Genomic DNA, 23440 nt, shown 5'->3' on the forward strand with positions numbered 1-23440 from the left:
CGGGAGGAAGCAACAGGTAAGGTGCGCAAGAAAGGAAGCAAATCAAAATACTGCAGCATGGTGGGGGCTAGAAGCAAGTGTGGATTTAAAGTGCACAGGCGAGAGGTTAGAAGGACAAAGCTGTATACAAGTGAAAATGTAGCTAAGGCCGGCTTGAAGGGTAAAGTTGTTGAAAACTAAATTTTTATAGTGTTTAGAAAATAAATGTGCTAGGAGAAGGGGGAAAACACAGAACTTGGGAAACACATGTATTCTCAAGGAGTGCTTTTAGAAAAAGAAAAACATAGTTCCAGAAAAGCAGACTTTTGTGGAAGGATAAAAGGAGCCAATCGGTGATGCTCCACTGGAGGGATAAACATTAGACAGGCGGGCGAAAACAAAACTATTGACTAAAAAGCAAGAAAGTAAGAGCGAAATAGCAAAAACACTAATGGAAAGCAATAGGTTGAGTTACATTTCAGGTCAGCTATCGACATGTCCCCAATAAGCCTTTCAGAACCAGACAGCTGCCTTGTCTGGCAGACTGCGGCCTAAAAATGATACTCCGCATTGGTTAGGCGGTGCAAGGTTACTCAGCAATGCCTTGAAAGACTTTCTCTCACACATTCACTGAAGGGTGATTCATGTGGAGTAAACAGCTACGGCATGCAGTAGCTCAACCTAATGGAATTTACTTCACTCCAGTAAACACAAGCGGTCACCAGATATTTTTAAAATAATTCGTCCATAATTAGGGTGATCACCCATCAGTAATTTGCATGGACTGTCCGTAAATTAACCCTAATGCATGTTGTGGTTGATGTTGCAATGCAGGGCATTTGTGAGTAATTTTAGCCTTTCTGCTAAAAAACAATGGTTAATTTGACAGCTGAGATGCCTCATCTTAAGAGAGAGGGAGTACCCTGTGCTGTGAAGCAAAGGAAGGGTTAAGAGAGCAAAACAAGAAACAAGCCGTTTTGCAAGGGTGACTGATGGCGGAAAGAAAGGTCAATGTGTGCAATTGGTTAATCTGCAAATGTAAAGGCTGTTTGGGAACAGTTATTGGGGTTCAATGAGGTAGTCACTTGAAGCCTTCAGACGACAAGGGTTTATTTTTTTTGAGAGGTATTGTAAGTGTGTTACCAGCTGAGCTGTGGAATGCATGCTTGTAATTGACAGTTATAAAAATGTTTGCACTAGGTAAAATCTGCGTATTACTAAATTCTATACTTCGGAAGTATTCTTTTTAACTTAAACTTAATAGTTTTGCACACGTTGGGGCACCCTTTCTTATACTGTGTGTAATGCAAGTTTTACACTATTACTTACACATTAACAGTGCTTTCTGTCACAGGCTTGGACCTCGTAGTATTAAAAATTCACGTGTCACTATTCACTGCTGGACCCGGATTCAGTTCTGTGTCTCTTTGGTTGCACACACTGACATTTGCAGTGAACGTATCAACCAAAAAAGGTTTCATACAATAAAGTAGTACATTTCCCACTGATTACCTTCACTTGCATTTATTTTTAATTTAAGGCATGCATTATTTTATACGAAGTTACTTAAAGGTGAAAGATCAACAAAATAGTTACAGAATATTTTGTTCTTTCTAGCCATGCCTTTCGCTCCGCCTCCACGTTCACCGATGCCAGCTAAATTGCACTCAGGATCACAGTACCCATCCCTTCTTTTAATGCAATTCGACTGCTTTGTGAATAGCTACGCAAAATCTGAGTAAACGTGGCCTGGTCTAGCCGGAGCGGTCTCCACCAGAGCACTAACAAACACTACACAGTTGGTGATGGTGCACTGTTCGGAGGGTGGTGGTGCACCATGCTTTGTGTGGTGATGTACAATTCCATTGGTGGGGGCATGCTATCCAGTGGGTAATGGTACAATGTTTGGCACTTCCTTGGAATGAAGATCATGGAATATTCATGGGATTATACAGATTATTGCATGCAGAAGGTGAAAAAGTCACTTAGTGTAATGTTTCCCAAACTCTTTGCCATGGGTTTGAACCATAATCAAGATGTTGCTGTTGCTTTCTCTCCCAGAAAGTATGGATAGAGGTTTGACATGGTGCACAAGGGTATCCATTTATTATCGAACACGGACATATTTGCCCACTTGAATGTAACACACCTAGAGGCAATAACATACAGAGCACGGCGAAGTCATAGTGCATTATATGAAATATTAAATGAATGTGCTGATAAAGTATTGGGGTGAGGCCTTCTCTTCGGATGTGCCCGTAAAATTGACCCCTTGGTCAGTTTTTTTCCATGAAATTTGACCCTTTGTCCTGAATCTTTATAGTCCTGTCCAGAACTTACCTCCTTACCAGCCGGTCACCCTACCCGTAATTATCCGTCACACTCAATAACACTATAAGTACTAAAACAGACCCCTTCGACGCACTGACTAAATCTCGTTGCTAATGTTTAACTTTGATTCTCAACCACGGGACCAAAGCTACACAAACACGGTAGCTGTATGTGCTCTACAAGTGAGTAGATCAACAGGATTTACAATTCTGTCTGCTTTAGGCTCGCTGGTTTTTGTGAAATATCCGCTTTGAATAAAACTTGTCGTTAAACTATAGCTAAACACTCCTAATGTTGCCAGTTAATAAATACTGCCTGTACCTATGTAGCGCGCGCGCGCGCTAGGCAGTAACTGCAGCTGCTAATGTTCAGTGAAACCTGGACCCTGAGGCAAGATTGGGCTGCCGGATTCGAACCCATGACATTCATTGGATGAATCGGAAAAGAGACATAACACAAACGAATTGACTGGTTTAAAAGATAACTTCACTTTGGTCGTGTGGGAGAGGCGGGAATGTCTTTTCGAAGGCCTGCTGGTTCCCCAGGAAACAACCTAACCTGTGCACCACACCTACCACCAACTCCAACTCCAAATGTAAAACGTCGACTGCACGGTCCTTTTGTAAAATCTTGGGGGGAACTTGCAAACAGAAGTCGTCAGTTCATAATTTTGGAGGCACAATAATATAACTGTACGATCTGACGAGACCGGCACTCATTAGGACGGACTGAAGATAAGGCTCAGAGGGGTCTTATTGCTTCGCAGAGTTGTTCATTGTTCCGTTTAGTCTACGACTCTCATTAACAGAGCAAGTTACAACTTGCCCACGCCTCACAAGCACCGACTGGAGGCGTCCGATTTCTATACCAATGCTGTTGCCCCTTCCTGACACTGCCATGAAGAACAGGGTAAATAGAGGCGTGTAAGGAATGTAAACCATGAAAACCATCCTCCACCAAAAACGTGAAAACTGCAGACCTTAGATTAGCAAGCACGGCAAAGGCAATAGATCTCGCCTTTAAAATGTGTTTAGCCGAATTTAGGACTTTTTAATGCCTTTTGCTGGTGTGTACCAGACTGACAAAAAAAAAACTCAGAAAAAGAAGATGGTTACAACGCAATGATGTAAACGAACGCATGAGTTGCTACATATCTGCATGCATGCGTCATGATGCTGCAGTGGCCCAAACATTTTTATGTATATATGCACATTCGTCATCACACATGGGCAGTTATGAGTCATGATATGGCGACAAGTGCCGTTCCAAGATGGTGAAGACCAATCTGGGAGAGGTGAATTAAAAAAAATTATAAAAATGTAAATGTACACAAAAGAGCTTTATTAGCAAAAGAAGCGGTGTGGTAACAAGTTGCTGGTGGCAGGTCCTCAATGAAAGAAAAAAAAGATGAAAAAAGAAAGTAACAGAGAGATCCGGAGGAGCAACAGAGGAGTGGGGAAGGAACGGGGAAAGGGGCAAAGAAGGAACTTGGGGGCAGATTTGAAAAAAAAAGCAAAAAGAGACACCAAAAAAAGTGTTTCCTTCCATATTGAGAGTGGCTGCCTGATTCTTTATTATTTTCATATTATAATAGTATACCTGCTGTGGCACCACCTACGTTTCACTGTAAAAAAAAAGAATCTCATTGAGATGACATTAGGTTTAGAAGCTACGTTGGAGGCTTCACAATCAGGGTTCAAATTCTTGTCTATTGACCTCCAAATAAATTGGTCAACCCCCGGAAGGTCAATGTATCTTCCTGTACCTGAGGTTCCTGATCTGTCATAATTATGAGTCAATAAGCGAGTCCGGATGGAGTATGTTCTTGCAAAAAAAATCACTTTTATTCCTTAATTCCTTATAGCAAGACTTTCAAAGGAAGCCAACCAGACATTAAAATCACACAAATTATACAACGCAATTCAAAATTAAATAATTGAAACATATTGAAGAAATAATTCCCACCCCTCAAATATAGCTTGTGTCATATGTTCAATTTCCCAGCCAAACTGAAACAAAAAAGGCAGAGAGAGAGAGAGAGAGGAAATAATGCAAGAGACACTAACCCCATAGACACACACACACACAGTTTAGCAGATCTAAATCGGGACAGCTCAGGCTAATCTGGACTCCAGACAAGTCGATGTATCCTAAAACCCAGAAAGCCCTCCACTGCTGCTAAAAGAAGTTGAAATGTTGACCACAAAACTGGATGCTTCCACAATTTGTCTCAGGAATCAATAGGGCATCAGAAGAAAATTTCAGGAGACAAAAAAAGACATCATGACTAAGAAAAAAAGCACAAATTATGACTGTAAAAAAAAAAGGAAACATTGAAGAGTTCAACCATATTGCCTGTTTTCTTCAGGTTAAACAAGAATAATAGCACAGCTACTTAATGAGCATTACTTATGTTGTACTCTATGTAAATGTATAATTACACGGATAATGACTATCGATTTAGCATATGTTAGACCTAGCTTGTCCAGCGGGTTTATCCCCTGACTTTTTGCTATTTGGCCTCCTGTTTTGGACCCTGTTTTTGTTGGTTTGATGACTCTGGGCACTTTACCACTGCTGATCAGTGCTAAAGTGCATATGCTCTCCCTGTAAATTGTATTTATGGATTGTTGATTCCATGATTGGCATATTTGATTTACTGGTAAGTCCCTAGTACAGTGCACTGTGGGTGCCAAGGGCCTGTAAATCAAATGTTGCTAGTGGGCCTGCAGCACAGATTGTGCCACCCACATGAAGAGCCTGTAAATGTAACTCAGACCTGCCACTGCAGTGTCTGTGTGCAGTCTAGTACTGCCATGTTCTCCTGGCAAGTGCACCCACCTGTCAGGCCCTAACCTTCCCTTTCCTTACATACAAGTCACCCATAAGGTAGGACCAAGGTACCACTGTGGGCAGGGTGCAGTGTATGTGAAAGGTAGGACATGCCCTGATGTGTGTGGCATGTCCTGATAGTGAAATACTGCCAATTTCGTTTTTCAATATTGAAAGGCTATCTGTCCCATAGGGTAGAATGGGAGTTTATTTACAACATCTTATAAATATAACTTCCCATTGGGACAAGATAGGAAAAAGGAGTTTAGTATGCCTGAACTCAGAATATAAAGATGCATCTTTAAGTAAGAATGATTTTTATATTCTGGGTTTGAAAATAACACTTTTAGAAAGTAGGTCTTTTCTTGCTTAGCCATCCAGTGTGCCTCTGCTAGGTTTGTGTATTGACTGTCTGGCTTTGGAGTGGCATGGGCTGGGAATGTGCATTCTGTTCATACAGCCACTTGGGGGGGTGAGGCGTGTCCTGCCTTTCCAGGGTGAGCCAGGGGTGGGCTGAATAGACCTGGGCTGCATTCAGAGTAGGGGGAGGAGATTTCTTTCACACCTGAATGGGCCTGGTCTGCCTTTGACAATGCTGTCTCCAACTCCTGCCGGGCAGCTGCACCAAAGAAGACAGAACTGAACAGCAAAGACCTCATCATCCTTCTGGGCACCTTGTCTGGAACAGCTGGTTTCAGTCGCCGCTGAAGAAAAGGACAACCGACTGTCTCCGAATCCGTTGAAGGATTCCAGGTCCTGAAAGGCCGCGCAGAAAGCACTGCTGCACTGCGTACCACATCCTTGGTCTCACCAACGCCGTCTGGACAATCCTCAGCGAGCTGTTGCTTGCACCGCATCCTGTGGGCACCGGACTCTGCACTGCCTCATTACACCCTGCTTGGACGTCACAGACACCGTCTCTGCCCGACCCGAACATCGACCGGCTCCGACACCTGCACCACAACCTGCCAGCACCGCATCGAGCACAGCCTCCCATTGCACATAAGCCTTGGTCTCACCGTCGCCGTCTGGACGATCGTCACCGAACCACTGACTGCACAGCATCCTGCACCGCTTCCATTTTTGCAATGCAAACGTGACGGTTGCCCCAACCGACTCGCACCAACGTGTTGGCCACAATGAGAAAGGTACTGTTCACGACTCTGTTAACGATTTAGCTGGCCCGCACCGACTGAACTTGTTAGACTCTGTTGTTTTCAGCATCGCGGTAGCCCCGGACAGAGCTATTGACTCAGAAGAACTGTGATTTGTGGATATTTCCGCAACTTGAAGGTTATATTGCAAAGTAACTATTTTTACAGTATTGTATGATGGAATATTGTAGTATTTGGTCTTGTTCGGTTTAGATAAAGAACTGCTTATTTTTCTAAACTGGTGTGGTGTCCATTTGTAGTGTTTTCACCGTGTTACTGTATGCATGCACAAATGCTTTATTCGCTGCCTCTGAGATTAGCCTGTCTGCTAGTGCTAAGCTACCAAGGGGATGAGCAGGGGTTATTTTAGAAGTGTATCCCCCTTACCCTGACTAGGAAGAAGGGTCCCTACTTGGATAAAGGTGCAAGCCATTGCCAACTAGAGACCCCCATTGCTAACAGCATGCATCACAGAATGAACCATTTCTCAATGATTTATTAGTCACTACCTATATAAAACTTCTGTCCAGGCATCTGCGAACCAGTAGTCAGACACTCTCTTTGCCTAAGAAGTTCTGCGCGTGCCTGCTGTGCATTCTCCTTGCAACCAAAAGTAGTCTTCTAACTTACAGCCCAACACACACCATTCACAGTGTAGCCAGACCGAAGAGGAAAGCAAGGCAGACAAACATCAGTTACATCCGAATATAGTAAGCTATTCTAGAGACAGATCCACCAAGTACACTGCTAGTCCTCTCGGCTTCAAAGTAAATAAACATATTTAAAGGAATATATATATATATATATATATATATATATATATATATATATATATATATATATATCTCATCTTGCGCAGGATGCCCATTTAAAGGAGGCCGCTGGAGGATAAATTTTGCACAAACTTTTAATGGCTGCATGCTGACAACTGACATCACAGGAAACACACTTCCAAGGAATAAGACGCCATACGCATTTTGGGAAAACCAAATCCCTTCTTCTGTGGCGTGTAGTGATGATGAAAAGAACGCGCTGGTGCTAACACACAATTCAATTTAAACACCTGCCGCTGTGGGCGTGGCCGAAACACGGCCCTCTGGATGTTGTAGTCTTTCATCAATTACCCCAGTTTGCGCGCTGTTCTATTTCAGATAAAAACACAATAATTTTCCCCAGTGGGTAGAAGCGGAACCTGGTGGTCAACTGCCCCGCTCTGTTGCAGCCACTCCCGGTCGCATAGAAGGCCCTCTGCAGGTTTGCGGGTCCAGGCAGGCACCAACCCGGTGTTGCTGCAAGATGTGGAGGGGGAGTACAGCGCCACTGCAGGGAGGCGCTCGCTCCGCTTTTTTTTTTTTCTTTTTATATCGGCAGGATCTGCGCACCCTGAGCAGATTTTGCGGATTTAAAAAAAATAAAATAATTTATTTGGGCCCTGGGGGTCCTTGTGGGACCCCCTAAGCAGGCCTAGGGGGTCAGGGTGTTTCTACCCTGCCCCCTTTTTGCGTTTTTCGCATTTTTTTCTGCTTCTTGTGCCTCGGTTCTACCAAGGCACAAGATGGCTGCCAACACTTCCTGGTTTGGAGTGTTGACAGCCAATTAGCATACAGCTTGTCATCGGGAGGGTGCACGGATCCTGCGCGCCCATAGATATATATATCTGATTTTACTTTTTTCTCAGAAACTACTGAACGGATTTACACCATTTAACTAAAAGGCACAACTCTGAACCACGGGCTACCTTTTTGCCAAATTTGGTGTAATTCCGTTCAGCAGTTCGGGCTGTAGCTGCGACTAAATGTTCCTATGGAAAATTGCATGGGGAAAACATGTTTTGGGACCCCCCCTTTTTTCTCGGCCCCCGCTTGATGAATCACCCCGAGACTTTCAGGATAGGAGTGGTCCGGAGCGCCCCACCAGTTTTGAAAATTTCGCAAAGATTCGTCAACCGGCGCCAAAGTTATTGGGAATAGAATGTTGCGAATTTCCTATGGAAAATAGGTCCTAACTATAACTACCTACTGGCGACCGCCAGTAGGTAATAAATATAAATTATATATATATATATACACACACAGACATACACACACACATATATACATCACAGTGCCATAGTGCAATGAGTACAGTTCCCGCTCCACTACAGCATTCAAGCACAGTGGCTGTTTCCAAACTACTAGAGTGACCTAGAAGTGAAGGAAAACGAATGGACAAAATTAGCACAGGTGCAAGTTCAGTACCTAGCTTATGCAAGTAATCTCTAAATGGGAGAACCAGTAGGACCGTTCAGTTCATAACTTGCAAAAGAGTTTGTATGAGCAATTGTTACTTCCTTCAATATGCATTTCTAGAGAAAGACCCAGTCTATCAGTCCTTCAACATGGCCTCCTATCTGCAAGAATAATACCTTGCTGAGGCTGTTGCAGTACACTCTTTGCAATCACACAAGTGGTGCTTCTGTGAGAGGGCGCCGGGTCGCTGCAGCGGCAGCCTCTCGTTTCTTGGTTCTGAAGCAAGCAGCATGGCAGGTCTTTGTCAGCGATCGTCCATCTTCAGCACTTGTGGCTTCTAGGTGGTGACATCATTGTATACAACACATCGGTCAGCAGCAGAACAGGTATTCCTGGGGTTGTGGTAGAGATGCCAAATGGCATTCTAGTACTTCGGTGGTTGTTATTGCCTCATGCAGGTTGGCATGTACCACATAAGGAGGTCAGGTAACAACATTCCTAGAACTGGCTGGCGCCAATCAAACTTTCGAACATAACTCGGTTACTCCTGGGTGCTCCACACACTGGGAACATGGCTGGGCTTCAAATAAGAAGTGGCCACTACTCATTGAACTCAATTACCTTCCAACCTTCTTGCATGTCTCTGTCATTGTCTGGCAGAAGTCCTGAATAGTAATTACACAAACAAGAGAACTGAAGCTTGTTCAAACTAGTGTCCACGGTTTTACATACAATTGTGTTCTTTGAACAATCTATCAATGGTGATTGTGATTGGAAAATTAGGTAAAAAGCAAAAAGTAGAAGTAATACAATACTTCAAAAAATCATACCCATCTCATTCGAAGCAAATGTACTACCTAAGCAAGCTAATACTACTGGCACCCAACGTTTTGTTAAATTAATGTCTCCATATGAAATGTATTTCTAGCCTTTTGAATGAAGTCAAAAATGAAATGTAAAACCCGGTGCAATGGATCAGGTGCAAGCGCTTCCGTGCACTGCTGATGGAAGTAAAGGAGGAATGGCAAAGCCTCTGGTGAACTCCTTATGAATTCTCATTTTAGATATCCCCTCAATGGCACAACGTAGTGGCACCTTAAAGCAAATCTATTGTGGTTGTTTTCCTAGAAGGAACCTACCACCTGCATAACAAAATAGTCCCCCTGGGCTCCTGCTCTTTCTAGCAGGGGGGAACAATAAAGATTCCCTCTGTAGTTTCTCTCATTGGTGGGAAACTCCATTCTCCTTCCCAACAGCGACCAACGCTGCTCGGTATTCCCCTACCTCTACCCAGGACCAGCCAGGCACAGACAAATCCCCTCTGTCCAAGTGTCACCTTTTAGCACCTACCACCACTGCACTCACTTGGAAATTGCCCTCAAACTCCTCATTCTCCTGTTCCTCTTGGCTTATACCATCCCGCAAGACACTCCTGCTAACCTCCCCGCAGGCACTCCTACTGGCTCTCTTCCCGTCTGTTCCTAGGCCCTCCTGCTTGCCACCTCCCTGTGACTATCCGAGATACTGCCATCAGCCCACCCCCAGAGTGGAAGCAGCTTTCAGCAGCTGCATCTAGCCAAGTGAGGAAGAGGAAGGACAGCTCGGAGAAGCAGCAGGAATCTGGACAGCAGCCCGGCAAGGGGAAGTACGTTTTAAAAGAAATGTTGATGATGTGTTTTTGTGTGGGCCTGTGAATGTATGTATGCATGCATTGTCTGTGTCAGTGTGTGTTTTTACACATACTTATCTACGAGTGTATCTGTGTGTCTATGTGAGTGTATGTATGTATGCATGTATATGAGTATTGTGTGCACTTGCCCCCTGTGGTGAAATACTTGGCCTTACACAATGGTGGCAATTTCAGTCAACGTGTGGGCATCTGTGAGAGGATGCATTTTGCACACCCAGAAAACAATGTTGGCCTTATCACAATTGTGGTAACTCTTAGCAAGTGGTGCCTTCCTGTCATGTTGCTTGCTGTGAAAAATACTGGCTCTGGAATAATAGTTGTAACTCCTGCCACGATGGTAGCATCCATGGAATGATGGTGCTCGTCTCTGGCATAATACTGGTTCAGACAGAATGGTGGTTATTCCTGGCATATAGGGCGCTTCTATTGCATAGCAATGCCCATACATGGCATAAGGACAGTCATAGCAGAATGAGGTTAATTAAGTCTTGGTTTACTGTAGGCCTGCAGTGCACAATGGTGACCAACCCTAGAATATTGTTCTCCCTGGCTCAATAGTGGTAAGTCCTGGCATATTGTGATATTCAATGACAGTGATGATTCAGGCAGTATGGTGGAGGTTTTGGCCATACTGTTGATATCCACTGCACACAGCTGGTGCTTTTTGACATTATGTGCAGCACTGAAGTATACAAAAAAAAGCGATGGGTGGATTGCTTGGATTAATCTCAGCCACTGGTAATTTTTTGATGCAGGATCCCAATCCATTGGTATTTTGCACACCGTGTCACCTCAGTTTGTCCCCAGCCATATGCAAATCAGACTCATGAGCTCTAATAATGGTGGAACTGGCCTTGGGTTGCTTGAGTTCCGGTTCAAGGAACTCCAGGCCTGGCAGTTCAGGCTGGATTGTTCCTACTGAAGGAGAGTCAAGAATGATTTCCATAAGACTGGGTCCAAACTGAGGTGGCATGCTGTGCAAAATAATGATGGCCTGGGATGCAGTCTAGATAATTACTAGTGGCTGAGATTAATTCATGCATTCTATCTATCACCTTTTTGTGTACTTCAGTGGGATGCCCCAAGTGAGACGGGTAAGCAGTGATGTGGGTCCTGTGCACATTGTACCACAGGAAGCAAGCTATACACAACTAATGAACCCTAATAAGGGTAAAAACAATGTTGGGTTGCTTGTGTTTCGGCTCATAGAGGACCTGGCCTGGAAGATCGGGCTAGACTGTTTGTATTGGAGCTGGGTCAAGAGGGGTTTTCATGTGGCTAGGTCCATAGTGAGGTGGCATGTTGTGCAAAATAATGATGGACTGGGATGCTGCCAGAGTAATTACCAGTGGCTGAGAATAATTCAAGCTTTCTATTCATCATCTTTTTGTCTACTTCAGTGCGATGCCCTAAATGGAACAGTTATGCCCAGACATGGCTTTCGTACACATTGTGCCACTGAAACCAAGCTATACCCGACTGATGAGCCCTTGTAAGTGTGAAAAGTCTTGGGTTGCTTGTGTTCTGATTCAGTGAAGACTTGGCCTCACAGTCCGGGCTGGACTGTTCCTACTGGAGCAGAGCCAAGACTGATTTGCATATGGCTGAGTCCAAACTAACATGGCATGGTGTGCCGAATAACAATGGGCTGGGCTATGGCCTCGAGTAATTACCAGTGGCTGAGATTAATTCCGTCATTCCATTCATCAACTTTTTGTATATTTCAGTCTTGATTTCATGTGGGCATCCATGGCAAATACACCTGCTATAATGATCACTGCTGGTTTATGGGGATTCTCTGCATCAGTGGCACAATAGTACCTACACAGATTTATGCTGCCACTGATTTAATGTTGGTAATTCCAGGCATATTATGGGCAGCTAAGAAAGAGGGCGATAATGCATGTTGAATACACTAACGTTCCAGGCTCAAAGAAGAGAGGAACCAGTGCTAATGAACATATGTAATGTGTTCAGTAGTGTAGAAGCTTAGCGAACCCTCTCTACAAAACCTCAGTTTTGGAGAGATGGTTCTGCAAGGCGAAACCTACTGCATTTATAAATGCTTTTAAGACCCCTGTAGCTTGGCCTCCTTATCACTAGTAAGGATGCCCGCACTACTCCTTAGTACTGTTTCATCTACACTTATCCCTTTGGTACTTTGTTCTTCATTTTAATAATGCTCAACCAATGATGGAGTGCCATCCCCATCCCAAACTACAGCCAGTCCCTGTGCAGTAACAAATGCATCTGGTAGGTGGTCTCTTATCTAAATGATCTTGTGCAAGAAAATATAGCTGCTCCACTCATCAACATTTGCCCTGGCTCCAAGCAATGCACATCTCTAAAAAGAAGCCAGTGCATCCTTTGCAATGAGTTCCTAAAGATAACTATATTTGGCTGACTTTTGTTTAGCACACTGCATGCAACAGACAGATGTCTGTTTCAGATCATAGTGCACGCAAGATAATGAGCAGGTGGCAGAAAACGAAGACAGAAGACTAGGGAAAAGACAGGAAAGGCTTAATCTCTGAAATCATTAGGCGAGGATGTGTAGTTATATTTTTTCGTATAGTGCGCTGCATGCAAGCCGTAACCGAGCGCTTCAGAGCATACTGTTTCCAACATGGTGGACAGGGGACAGAAAAAGAGGAGGCACGACAGAAGAAGATGGAGAGGGATCAAAAAGCAGAATTTCTTCTCTCACAAACTGCTCCTGAAGGTATGATAGTCGTAAAAAAAATGTGATGCAGGCAGTTAGGCTGTTTCCGCTCTTTGAGCAGAACACCGTGATTTTTTAAGCCACTACCATTCCTTGGCAGTTGTGGTTGGGGGAAACGGACAAAGCAGTCTACCTAATTGGAGTTGTTTAACATCCCGCTGGGGTGGTACAGTTGAAAGTGTGAGCTGAGATAGCTGGAGTCCATTTCCAAATGTCCTCGTTACTGGTATAGACTGTCTTAAAGTACTTGCATACTGACGCTGGGAACCGTTAGGTACATTTCATGGGCGCCTGAATGTTGTTTCGCGTTTTAAGACTGAAGATTTTCCAGCTGCTCATACTTTGAAAGTGTGACAAACTGTTTTATACATTCTGATGGAAGTCGAATGTAGATTAGTTACTGTGGTCCCACCAGTACAGAATGGTGGCACTGATTATCCACATTTGAAATGATACAATATAGCCATATTGGTTCCATCATAAAAAGGAAACAATCGTGCTGCTCCATTATTTTCCAGAAAATCTAGTTAAAATTAGTGCAAGGGGTGTAGAATGCATTTTTGTGACGTTACTGCTTTAAGTTGGATGGTGTGCATCAATAAAAAAAAATTGCTTGATTTTGCACCAAATGAGAAAAAAAGGCCCTGGTAAATCTATTGAGTATCACCCCAGCCTTTACAATGCAAGTCACGGACTTTACCAATGTTTATTGGTAACAAATGTTAAAGGCAAAAAAGGAAATATTGGAGGAAAAGCACATACATTTCTTAAAATATCTCGAAACTAGACACTAAATTCTATTATTTCTACCTAAATAAAACGCCAACGTTTATTTTTCAAAGTTCATTCAGGAAACTTTGTACTGAATTTAGAAAACATATTTTTACAAGTACTTAAAACTATAAAATAGCTGTCTGAGCAATTGTCACAATTTAAAAGGAAAGTGCATGCCATGACTTTCCACACACCTTGGAACTTGAACAAATGCTCTGGTCATTTGGTCTCTCCAGCACCCCGGGACGAGATTTATCGGAGTCCAGGAGAAGAGACTTCTCCTAGACAGTCACTCTAAGTAAACATTCTACCTCAAAAAGATGAGGGAGTGCCGCAACCTGACAAAACCATAAATGCTGCCTTTGAGTGGCAAAGCCTGTGCTTTCCTGCAACACATGGAGAGCAGGAGATAAGAGAAAACCAACCTAATAACGGTTGCTTTTTATTCAAACCTGGCAAAAACATACCATTGGCAGTGCTTTTACAGATGAGCTAGCAGGGGTTGGGAGCAACACAGGGAGCGTGCAGGGAGGATGTAGTACATAGGGTGGAGGGGAGAAGAGCCAGAAAACCCATGTACTCTCCTGCGGTGCTAAAGGCAAAAGAAACAAGCATTTGCAATGCAATCGGTCTCGCCTTTGGGAACTTATATGTATTTAGTTATGCAGCACATTAGCCTGGGTGCTGAAACAACTACTGTTCTTTAACATGGTTGGAAAGTAAGCACCAAACTAAGTGATACGCCAGGTATGGGAACACATGGAGAGAAATATTGCCTTTCAGTGGAAAATGATATAGTCCAAAGCTCTGTTTTTAAGATAAAATCTGGGCCTTCGGTGGTCATATCACTGAAAATACAAGATTTGAAAAAAATATTATTATTGTCTCCAGGTGCTCTTGGAAGACAATTTCTATGGACTGGAACCTAGAGAATGCTAAAGTGATTCTGGTATTTTACTGACCTCTGCTGGTTGTTTTCTATCAAGACAGTTAAATAGAGGCAGTTGCCAGAAAAAAAAGTCCCTACACGGAAGCAGACAAGTCCTAGGGCTGATCTCCAGAGCACACAAAGTACATACACATATAAGTATATAAATATATACTAAAGTATATACAAGAGGTCTCGAATGATCGACCTAAAAAAGTAGATACCTGAATGCGAGCAGTGGAAGGAACAAGTCATCCAGTCAAAAAGATGTCAGACAAGCTACACTCCACGGGAAGAACAAACTCAAGAGTGGGAATGTAAGCCATCAAATAAGAAACAAGCAAATGAAACTGAAAAGAAAACCAACAATAGATAGGCAAAGGACCGATCCACGCAGTGCTTAATTTGTGCCGGTGTTTAGCACCTGCACTTTTTTCTCAGAGCCGGGTCCATTGACAAACCTGAGTGCCAACTTACGTGGTGGCAATGTGTGTTTCACGATATCAGTCAGTGTTGCAGTGGGTCACTGATTGGACTGGACTTGGTTCTGTGTGGGGCAGCGTAATCTTTTTTAAATTCCATGCTGCCCGCCTTATCATGAGGCACACACACACCGCCAGAAACTGCCTGGGTCCCTGCTTCAGCGTAACAGTTACGTCATTTAGCGTAGCTCTACCAATGACCAGACAAAATACATTTTTAACCCGCCCCCGCCCCGTCCCTCTTTGGCGTTGAATCGTCAAGTGTCCAGAGTCGGACTCGGACCAATATGAATCAGTGTCCCAACTTTTCACCCGCCCCAGCATACCGCGCAGCCACAGCGCTGCGCTAGTTAGTCAGTTGAAGAAGCAAGCAGCATGATGTGCAGTAGCAGGCCTCTGAATCAGGTAATTAAAAGGCCGTAAATACGGCTGCTTTTACTTGAGCCTGGTATTGTGGCGTGTGGAAGATGGGGACACGTGTGAACTGAGCTGCTTGCTTTATAGTTTAGCATGACATCATGTGTGAGGTGACGCAGCGGGTCACACTCACACAGTAAAATGAGTAATGGATATTTGTATCGCTGGTGGTGGTATTTCCGTACAGCTAGCAGGATGGCTCACGATTTACTGTGCAGACGTAAACATGAGGAGTGAGATTTTGTATTTTTTCAGCGAATGCTGCACAAGGGGGAAGATGGGCAGATAAATAACCGTCACGTAGGCTTACACTGTAATGCTTGAAAAGATGGTCGGTGAGCAAGCTTATCAATGGCTATATGCCTCAAGCATACCCAGTTCGGCCTGGTTATCTCCGAGCATTATTGCTAGTGTGTGGTGATTATGAAAGGGATTTAACACACACAATAAAAAACTTAAGTACCAAGGCCACGACATAAAAATCGATATCTATGAAAGACTACAGGGATTTTTTTGTTAAAGCGCGACCTCTATTTAATAAAATTAGATGCAGATGGGGAGCTTGAAATAGCTAATACTGACAATTTACATCCCACAAACCAACACGCTATGTTCCTCTTCCATGGTCCTGATTAGTTCCCAGGGGCTTGGGCCTGGGGCTTTGTGGGAAGACATTGTGCTGTAACTTATTGTCACCCGGCCACGCTCAGCCCAGGGCTTGGGAAAAAGATATAAAGTGTGTATATATGCGACTAATTAGGGATGCTATCAGCTGCACTATAGGTAGGATTGTAAATATTCTCCTGACAGACCTGAACATTTTACTCAAAACTTGACCTGTGTACATGATCAAATAAAGTGAGTGCTGTAATCTGTCCCAAAGATGCTGGGAGGGCACAGGCCGTTAGGCCGAAGATCACACAATTGGACGACTGCAGTGTTGAGTTGAGACCTCAAATACGAGCCCCTGCACTGGCCCCCACCTTACTTTGCAGCAAGTACTCTCGCAGTGACTGCATCTTAGTTTGAAGGGTGCCACGTGCTCACTAGGGCAGTGTTTTATTTTCAGGAAGTGGGCCTTCTTGTGAGAGGGCATTCAGTGGTTTGTTGATTTAAGCCCCTATTGACCTTTGGCACAGGCTTCGATGTGATTGGTTCATTGCATGCCCAATGATGGCATTAGGGAACTGTCCGCCACGTTCACAAAATAAAGCATTTACCACATTAAAACCGCTTCATGTCAAATCACAGTTTTTTGTGCATTTACTATAGAAAAACAACATTGTGCATGGGATTCGGGCACAGCAAAGGATTTCTAATTTCATAGCAAGGACACTGCTTGCAGAATCATGTGGGAACTCCAAATAATGTCTGACTTGCAGTGACTACCAGCAAAGTGCTGCCACAGATTCCACACTCGTATGTCAAAGATCAAGCCGATTACAAGTTGTGTGCTTCATATTCCCATAGTGAGCATGCAGAAATATGTCCCCTCTGCAGGTGGGTCGACAGTTCAGACATACACTTGATTTCTGAAGCGCCTCTGTTAATTTTAATTTCAGTCAGGCCAGCTGTAAAGAAATTGTGCAAAGCTGTCTACTTCATGGGTGCAGCATTATGCTGCAAGATGACAACGAAGTGTTCAGTCTGTCTCTTTCGTGAAGAGCTCGTATGCCTGTCCCAAAGAAAATGAATTCTGCCTGTCACGTTCGCTATAATCTCCTTTCAGGAAAATTTTTTTCCTTCGATGTCAAAAAACATGCCCAGTTGGTGGCTGAATTGAGGTGAAAATCGAAAACCTGCAATCACTGCCGGCTTCCCTGCTTAGCCAATTTGTGTGATCCTAGGCTGATATTTTCTTTCATTGACTCTCCCTTTTTATTCATTGGTGTAAACAAGGAGAAAGCTAAAGCCGAGGACGTCTATTTTCCTGAGATAGTCTCAGATGTGTGTCCCATTCATACCTCTCCACATCTCTTCCAGATAAAGATGAAGGTGCAACATGAACTTATTGCTGCTTAGCTGCAACAAGCAAACCTAGAGCAGCACATTACAGATCTTGCTTTTCTTTCTTCTACTCTATTTTAATAGTTTACACAAACAAGCACAGTGAATGTTTATTTTTTGCACTCCATAGATACAGAAAAGCTAGAATCTTTCTTTATGTTTCCACTTTCTATACATTTCAAGCTACTGCAGCTTATGTTTTTTAAAACTGACATATTGCAGTGTTTCTAATATCTGTTTGCAACACATATACAGCAGGTTTTTGATGCATATAGTTTTGCAGCACTAGAGATTTAATTTTCATTCTTCATGTTTGCAAACATGCTCGCTCTATCATATGAAAGAGCTAAGCACCAAGGTTTTAAGTGGTTTGTGAGAAAGATGATGGTGTGACCAGGTATTGAATGGGATAAAGACGTACACCCCGATGTACATGTTCGACCTTGTTCCCTTTTCAATGAATTAATCATTTTATCCAATTTATTCCAAAATTGTGCTTGTTTCATTTTTTAAACTTTTTGTGAGGGCGGAGGGAACCTCCTATCAAAACCTTTCTTGCGGAAGGCTCTCTTGCTGAAATTCAGATCGAGTATTACATCTGGCTTTCAGCTGTGCCAGATGAGGACGTGGGTAGAGCCAATAGGGTAAGTGGGTGGAGCCAGTGGATGAATTGGGTGGAGCCGGGTGAGGCCTCCTACAAAACTTTAGCACCGGGACTTAATATTTTACAAATTAAGCACTGATCTCAAGCCCACTGTAAGTATTGGAATTGTGCATAATAGGTGCTCGACAAGAAACAGCTAAAACCTGTCTGTAGGCGAGAGCTAAAAAGACGCCACTAGCTCCAGAATATTTAAGATTATTGGCCATTCAAGACAAATACAAATTAACAATGTAAACATATGCTAAGTTTAAATGCACTATACTTGTGCATTTAATTTTTAGTTATTTAACAAAACATGGGCTATACCAAAAGCAGCAGAGCATCAGTCACAGGGAACATTTTTTGTGGACTGAGTATCACTCAGTTATTAGGTGCTGTGCATAAAAATATAGTGGATGAGATATATAACATTGGATTATATTTTCAGCTCTCGCATAGTTACATTACAGATATTTGCACTTTGAGGTACAGTGAGCTATGGGACCCAATTCAGTAGGAAGAGAGCAGTCAATGGGGCATTTGTGAATCTTAGGTGCCTTCTTGTCAGAGGATTCCCAAAGATTCTTCAAAAACGTGCCTGGACTCATATGCAAATTGTAGATTGTTACCCGTACTCCCGCTTTAAATTCGCTCTTTAGGAATGGTCACAGTACAGAAAATCTAAGAAGTTGTGCAGTGGAATTGTCCAGTCCTACAAAGGAAAAATAAGATTGTTTGTAGAAAAACCCTCTCTTATACTCCTCTCTTCTGCTTTCTACTCTGGAAACCCATTTTTACCTTTATAAGGAGCCATATATAATGTTTGTGGGTGTTCAATACATTGTGGGTGACCACCCTCTATCACAAACAATGACAACTGCTCTCAAGTTATATTTGGTATACACATGGTTTCTGTCTAGTATGTTATATTATATAATAGGCTTAGTGTAGAGCAAACGACACCCAGTATACTATGTCGTAAAGTGGTGTCAAAAAACTGTATAATTTGACTAGTGGATGAGAGGTGGCTCCATACACACTGGACACCAGCAATGTATAATGAAGAGTTAAGAGATGGTGTTTATGGAAAATTTGATTTCTTCCTCAAAACTGGTGAGAATTTCAAACTCATCCCGAGAACTAACAATTCTTCTGTCAAAAACAGTGGAATACTCGTTTTCTACATAGGAAGTGGGAAAGATATAAAATGAATTGGATTCTTTCTAGAACCAAGCTGCCGTGCAGTAAATAGTGCTGGCCTGAAGAGCTGGACAATATACTTCAGGGAAAATAGCATGTAAATGTCCAGTATTTTTAAAGCGCAAACAATTATCCGAGGGTATCAAGGCGCCGGGGGCCGTCGGGAAGATTGCTATTACCCAGAGTCACATGGTGCTGGGCTGATCTGCCACCGGCGCCGGGGATCGAACTGTGAGCCCCCGGGTTCCGGAGTCAGTTGCCCTGGCCGCTGCGCCACACCTCTGTAAACCAGTGTCACCACACTTCTACAGCCCTTTATCTTCCTGTCTCTTACCTTTACCAAATTTTTTTAAGAGGATGCTATATCCTTCCTCAAGTAAGCACTCCCCTTTTATGTAATATAAACACATTTTTTAGGTAAACAAACTGTTTAGCATAGTTACAGCAAAAAGCTAAAAATTAAATGTGGCCTTGCTAATGAGAACAAGCACATAATATGGGCAGCACTGTTTTTCTAGTTAGATTGAGCTATTTCCACATTGGTCACAAAGGCACGTACAGCTTAGGTACGTCGACTTGATCTCCAGTACACCATAGTTCACAAAACCTCAAGGTCATGCCGTAAGTCAGACACACCATACCAGAAAGTATCAAACTGATGAACTGTGCTCCAGGATCTGTCATTCACACAGTTGCCCGTTAGGAATAGCATAAGTGTGGTATGAAGCTATAGGAGACATGGTTGATATTGCATGCTGCAATGTTGAACTATACTTATCAACTTGACCCATTTGTGCGACCATCTCTAGTTTGGTTCTAGTCCTCTTTAAAAAGACTATGGGGCATATTATCAAGACAGGCGATAAAATTATCGCCGCTTTAGCGGCAGTTTTCTACCGCTAAAGTGGCGATAATGGGCTTGATAATATGCTCTATGGAATTCCAATTGAAGCCCATGTTAGATGTCCTTCACATCTAACATGGGCTTCAATTGGAATTCCATAGAGCATATTATCAAGCCCATTATTGCCGCTTTAGCGGTAGAAAACTGCCGCTAAAGCGGCGATAATTTTATCACCTGTCTTGATAATATGCCCCTAACTGTTTTCATCCACATTTACCATGATGAACAACTCGCTCCTTCAATGTACATCAATGGGAGTTTAATAAATCTTTGTTCCTATTCAGGCTTGATTGAAGCTTACAAAAACTGACAAGTTTGCATTTGAAGAGAACTTGAGACTGAGCTACTGTGAAGAAGAAACCATTGAAGATGCTCACCTTGTGACAACGAATTTGAGAGCTTCAAATAAAAATTTCTAGAACTGAAAAGATCAAGACAAAGGACGTAAAGAAAACCCGAATCTGACACCTGGCCTATCCCGAACTCAATAATCAATGCAACTACATAACCATCCTCCAAAGAGCTGGCAACTAGATAGATAACCAGTAACTGGAACAAGACAAATGGTTAATTAGAATCATTACAATGAAAAAATACAGCACTCAGTCAAACCTTTCTTCCTTACGTTTTAAAGTTGAACAATAAAAGCCTTCAGCTTTAAGGATATGCAGTAACTGCCCTTGATAACAAAAGTAAAACAAGGATAGTCAAGCCACTGCAAACCCACAATAATTAAAGTTGATATTAAAAAGGTGTTTCACATCGTTTATCTCAGTACACTTTTCAGCCATACTCTGTGATCTATCCATAGCCTTCTCTGTGTTTTAAAGTCAGGAAGGGATTAATGAAAAAAGGCAACATTCAGAATCTATGCAATGACTGCCCTTTAAAAATACAAGTAAAAATCAGGTTGGTCAAGTCACTGAAACTGTCACTCACGTGAATATTGAAATTGAAGAGAGTATTTACCTCCGTTTGCCTCAACGCCATTTGTAAACCCAATCTGTAACCTACCCACACATTTAACCAAGCATCCGATAAAATGAACATTCACTCTCACGGGACTAGATGTCACTGCCTGTTCAACTTTTAAAAATGATGGACTATGAAACCATGGTCTCAGCAATTGTTTCCATTCATGAAGCAGATCTAGACAGATACAAAAAATATGTGAAATAGCCCCATTCCTCAAACTATAAATATGCTAACATATACAATTGTAGTCAACCTTTTCATCTGGCTTAAAGTTTCACCGAAGGAAGTAATAACAATGACAAATGTATAAATGTTTGCCTGATCAGCTGCGCCAAGTTTGAGCACTGGCTGAACCTGTAACTAGATAATCAAGTCCCAGCACCTAGACAACTCAGTCCCAGCACCTAGACAGCCAAGCCCTAGCACCTAGACAGCCAAGCCCTAGCACCTAGACAACCAAGACCCAGTATTTGGACAACAAAGCCACAAAACACAGACAAACCAAGACCCACTTCCTTCAACTATACAGCCAAGCCCCAATCCCCGAGACGAGAGGCAAACTGCAACCCCGAGCAAAATAACTCAGCCCCAATCACTGCCACAAAATAACAAAGCCACAATACAAACAATACACAATTCCTACACTAGACAAACACCATTGCATCAAGACTAACAAAGCTAGCAAATAAACAACCAGGTCCCAACTTCTGCAACCAAAACAGCAATGCAACTAGATAAACAGGACTAAACCCATTCAGCTAGACATCCAGTATCCATTCAACTAGGCATAACGATCCCAAATCCAAATTCTCACAAAATCGACTCTTCCAATTCCAACCAGAGATACAAGCCCCTGAATCAATTTAAAAGATCCGGAATTTGATCTTACCTCCCGCAAGACGATCTTTAACATCCGTACCTTTCTGCTTTGATTAGGAGTCTCTAACGCGAAGGTAGGAACTGGAGAATAGCAAAGCTTGCGCTCACATTTTACGGTCTAAGGGACAGTATTCGGAGGTGTAGTGACCGTACCGCCCAATACACTACAATTGGTTAGAATGAGGAGACCCGCCCCGGAAAATCCGTCCAATCGTCTCAAAAGAAACCACAACAAAATACACCGTCCCGGAAGTGATTGCTCAAGTCTTCAGTGATACCCCCGGGGTACCACAAAACAGACTATGCCCCCGGGGAACAGATACTGTATACTAGCCGCTATCCCAGTGAAGTCATTTTTCCCTGCTCTTGTCTCTCCCATGGACGATTGAATTATTTGTCTCCTATTGCTCTGATTTAGTCCCCCCTTTCGTGAACTGGAATAGCTCTTGAGCTGCTCATCCATTCGTATTATCTGTATGAACGGGTAGGCTAGAGTACCGCCGCAGAGCTAATCAGCAAGAGCATACATAATAGGACTCCCCGCTCTGACTTTAATGCAAAACAGTAAATTATTCGTTTATTGTATTCTAATTGGCATTTATGTAGCGCTTACTACCCCCGACGAGGCGTTAATGGCGCTTATGCAAAACATTCAGTTTTCCTGTCATTTTTAGATACATGACTAGTGATTCTAAAGAATGTAATTACGAATTTGTGGTGTTTGACACTGACTCGTGCGTGAATACGACTGCCGATGAACGTGCGCACTCTAGTGGCTCCTGAAGACAAGACAGCTAAAAGAAAGCCTTAAATTGACTTAATTTAAAAAAGTTTTCTTTAATTTTTAGGTCTTGCCTAGGTTGCAGCGCGCATGCGCTACTCGCTCTGCGAGACATATGGTGAGAGAGGACATTGCAGAAGGGGGCTTGAAGCCCTGCCCTTCATTTTTATTGGATGGCGTCATCGTTTATGGTAAACGGCCTCCCATTGAAAATGAGGCTTCTCTGTTACCGCCCTTTCTCCTTTTGGAACGGCCCATCCGGACTGGATCGTTTTCTTCACGGTTGTCGTGAAGCGATTTCTTATCTAAAGGAGGCGTGTTATCTAAACAAGCCGTGAAGCAAAGGATCCAGTCCGGATGGGCCGTCCCAAAAGGAGGAAGGGCTGCAGGCAGGCACAACACGCATGGCGCGCTTTTGATCCAGCGCAGAGTACAAAATCCCTTCCTACTGCCACGGACTTCAAGATCTCACATACACACACACACACATTATCTATACATTCGCTGGTGGGGC

The 23440-nt window shown here is 43.0% G+C and overlaps 1 protein-coding gene across 1 annotated transcript in view; it reads right to left on the bottom strand.

Annotated features, from left to right (window-relative positions):
• CEP68 (centrosomal protein 68) overlaps positions 1-22317 on the bottom strand; it is a 111620-nt gene extending 89303 nt beyond the window's left edge. The window contains exon 1 of the mRNA XM_085612522.1: positions 22156-22317. The gene's annotated coding sequence lies outside the window, so the exon portion shown is untranslated. The remainder of the gene's footprint in view (positions 1-22155) is intronic.
• Between the last annotated feature and the right edge of the window lie 1123 nt (positions 22318-23440).

This window comes from Triturus cristatus, chromosome 6 (genome assembly GCF_964204655.1).
Source record: "Triturus cristatus chromosome 6, aTriCri1.1, whole genome shotgun sequence".
NCBI lineage: Eukaryota > Metazoa > Chordata > Amphibia > Caudata > Salamandridae > Triturus > Triturus cristatus.